At 29.0% G+C, this 3,944-nt stretch overlaps 1 long non-coding RNA gene across 1 annotated transcript; it reads left to right on the top strand.

Moving 5' to 3' along the window:
- The first annotated feature begins 643 nt into the window (after positions 1-643).
- LOC122273636 (uncharacterized) lies at positions 644-3,937 on the top strand. The gene is made up of 3 exons (XR_011636014.1): positions 644-756; positions 1,631-1,742; positions 2,368-3,937. It is a non-coding gene; the product is annotated as an uncharacterized lncRNA (long non-coding RNA).
- Positions 3,938-3,944: the final 7 nt, after the last annotated feature.

Below are 3,944 nucleotides of genomic sequence, written 5' to 3'. Positions count from 1 at the left end.
AAACAGGAATTTCTCATTTTCAAATGGCAACTAACCTTGGAGAAAGAAAATATTTAAATGAGTAGAGGCAATCCTCGACAAATGTAAAGAAAGCAATATAGGCTTTCTTCTTGCGTCTGTGGGAGCACGTTCAATGGAGATGACAACTGACCAGCCGATAATTTATAACTTATTTTTTCGCTCTTCATCTCTGCCTAGCGGCACTGTGTTTTTATTTCAAAAATATAGTCATTTTAAGTTTTTATTGTGGGAATCACGTGTCGATAAAAAATTAGATGGTGCCATTTGAAAATGTCAGAATTCTGTGGTCATAACTCTAATAATTGCTTTTAACATTATTCTTAAGCGCATAAATAAGTGGATAATTATAATGCACAATCGCAAACGGTATATTTTCTAGGGGATCATATGCTAAATTTATTTTTATAATGACCCTGTAGGTAATAAAAAATGAAATAATGTGTAAAATACAAATTTTACACGTGAATATCTCGCTTAGTTTAACACCGGCTTGTGCAGAAAAAAAAATTTATGAATATACAATTATTTTAGATATGTTCGAAATTTTTGCTTGATCAAAAAACTAAAGATATTAGAAATTTTATCTGATTTACCACTGTTTAATCTTTTTCTTTTTTTTTCCAGCTCAAGATCCTTGCTCTTTGAATCCATGCAATAATGCAAGCTGTTTTAGAGATTTAGAAAGTTTTAGGTGCGAGTGTAATGCAACATATACCGGAAAGCTGTGTAATAAAGGTAATATGGAATTACTTTTTATATTTCTCTTCAGTAACCAGATCCCAGGGCAGCCCACTAAAAATATTTCAGAAAAGCTTTTTAAACAAAAACAAATCATTTTTTTAAAGAAAACTTATAGAGATCTTTTTTTTTTCTTCCTGAGAATTAATTCTTGAGAATTAATTTTCTGAATTAAAAAAAAAAAAAGTAATTAACGATAACTAATATCACAGAAATTTTTAAGTGATTCTAAATAGAATTCCTTCAAATAAAAAGTACATTTGAAGGAATTGGGAGCAATGTAGTAATAAGCCATACTTTTTTTGAAATATGACATTTTTAAACTAACTGTTACTTAGAACTGTTTCCTGATAGATAAACAATCTCCTTCAATTTCCATTAGATTCCAGCATAGTAGGAAACATCATATTCATCATTTAGAAATTGTAAAGTTTTTTACCAAAAACGTTTCTGGCTTAGATTATCATTAAAATTAAGTAATTTTGGTATAAATACCTTAATTATATTCTATTCAGAGTTCGAACATTTATTGTATTCTTCAAAGCAATATGGTTTTTCTGTTTTCAAAGATATCTTTTTCTACCCTCCTTTTTTTAAGATCAAACTACCAAGAGCCTACTTTAGTGAGATATATTCGAGTACAAACAAAATATCGTTACTGAGAAAAAAAAAGCAGACAGCTTTGAAAGAAAAAAAAATTTAAGAGTACATATATGTAACATGAAATGTAAAATAAATTTAATAGCAGCTAAAAAATTTTAAAATCAAAATGTATACAAAAATTAAAATAATACAGAATAATGCTCTTAGTCATGTAGAATTATGATTAGAGTCATAATGTTAGAATTTACACTAGCTTTTTCAATTTTAGATTTGCAAACCGAAGGCGGAGATACTATGGACACAATAGTTTACGCAAGTGGTGGAGCTGGATTCTTTCTTCTCGTTGTGTTAGGAATTTTGATTCTTTTTTACATGAAAAGGTATAAGACCTTAAACCTAATATTTGAAATTAAAAATAATGTTTGTGGGCTTAGATTTCAAATTTAAAAAATCTATACTTTTTATAGATTAAAAGGTTAAATAATAATTTTAATTGGGTATTTCAAACTAAAAATAGGAGATGTGCGGTGCTCGAGATTTTTTAAAACTCTCACTGACTGTCTGACACCTCACTTATTCACTAACTTTCTATGAAGTAAGAAAGCTGAAGTTTGCACCATAGGTTCCTTATGAGATAAACAAAAAACCTGTATTAAAAGCTTGATTACAATATTTTGTAATCCGGATAGTTAGATTCAAATTCGCAACAACAATTTGCATAATTACCATATAACGCATAGAGACCATTAAATATAGTGGTTACTAAACAGCAAAGAGTGAAAATTAGATCATTTGCTTTTCATGTGGCACGTGAAAATTAGATCATTTGCATTTTATTATTTTTTCACACACTGTACATTAGATAAAATAATAAAAGAACATCCGAATTATTAGTATGTTTTATTATTGATTTAAAAAAAAAAAGGACTCTTATATTAAGTAACTTTCTTCGATTGAGAATCTAAAATATACTGCATATCTAATAATTATTTTGTTTTCTTTCAGAAAACGAAGATCTGAATTAAATTATATTCAGAGTAAGTTTGCCTTTCTTAATTACATACATTACGTTTGTCATCTTGATTTAGTCTTGATAATTGGGCATTTCAAACTTAAATTAGGTAATTGGGCCGAACCAGATTTAGGCTTGATGTAATCCTATTAAGCAACAAAACACAATGGGGCTCCTATGTGGAATATATAAGGCATTTTATACACTTTTAAAGGAATAAATATATTTTGAGGATTATGTTCTAAAACTTTTTTGTTACAATAATTTGAATCAATTAAAGAACTATCCCAAGAGAATATAAAATGTTTTCTCACAAAAAAAAAAGAGAATAATATTGTTTGTTTTCTTATAAGCACAATAATGCACATACTTGATGCCGGTTTCAAGTAAAAACAAACTACATTACCCCAGGTGCTTTCTCAATCCAATCTCATTAAGTGTGACTTTTTTGTGCTGTAACTAGGACAAATATTTTTTGCGGCCAAATCTTCTTTGCTTAAAATGTTTATACTTAAAATAATCATGAAATTTTCTCAAATAGATACATAAATATTTTAAATCAGTATTTTGAGAGTTTATTTATTTAAAAAATACACAACTATTTCACTTTTTGTTATTTAGCACCTTAGAAAATTAAGCTTGCATTTGATCTGCTAATTAATATCAGTTTTTCTCTATGAATAATTGTGAGGTGTTAAAAAAAATGTGACGTACTTTATGACATTCTTAAATAGGTTTTTAATTCTACTTAATTCACAATTTAGGGAAAAATTCCTTCAGCATACTTTCAATTATGTATAAACTTTTTCCCAACTACTTAATGTTTTTATTAATCAACATATTACATTTACAGTTTATATAAAATGACCTAATTTTGGGGATTAAAAGAAAGTTTAAACCCATGTCAACTTATGATGTACATTTTTAAGAAAGTTTTATTAAAGAGTTTTAAAAGTGATGTTCAAAAAATTGATCTCATGAGTAAGATTTGCAACTACAGCAAATAATTAAATGAAACATACAGATAAATATTACAAACTTTTAAAAAATTCAATTTAGCTTTTAACCTTCCGTTAGACGCACGCACCTCACAGGTGCATCCCTACTGCACTTCCACCTCCTTTGCCGTCAATAGATGTTTCCGGGGGTCGAGCCTAATGTTATCTTCCTAACTTTGGATTACTCAAATTTCCGTGTAAAACCGACCTTCGAACATGTCGATGGAGAGTTGGAACCGCTCAAATCACCCCTCTGGTGCAGCGCGACCATTGACGCAAGTATTATGGATATAATATTTTTATGAATTAAATATATATATTTTATCTCATTTTCTGTCCTACTCAACGTAGCAGGTATTAATGGTCAAGTTATGTACACAGAAAATGGTTACGGAGTGAAAAACCGCAGAATCTTCTTGAGTCAATTGGCTGAACATCTTGTGATGGAGGAAGATATCCGACGCGGGAGCAAGAAAAATTTATCTTCGGTACTTTGCTTTCGATTGTCAAAAACAAACTTCTCAAGCCGCTGAAAATTCACTATCTGAAAATCAAGACAAGAAAAGAAAATT

This window comes from Parasteatoda tepidariorum, unplaced genomic scaffold (genome assembly GCF_043381705.1).
Source record: "Parasteatoda tepidariorum isolate YZ-2023 unplaced genomic scaffold, CAS_Ptep_4.0 HiC_scaffold_6252, whole genome shotgun sequence".
Lineage (NCBI taxonomy): Eukaryota > Metazoa > Arthropoda > Arachnida > Araneae > Theridiidae > Parasteatoda > Parasteatoda tepidariorum.
The sequence above is the reverse complement of the archived record's forward strand: the minus strand, read 5'-3'. Positions and strand labels throughout refer to the sequence as shown.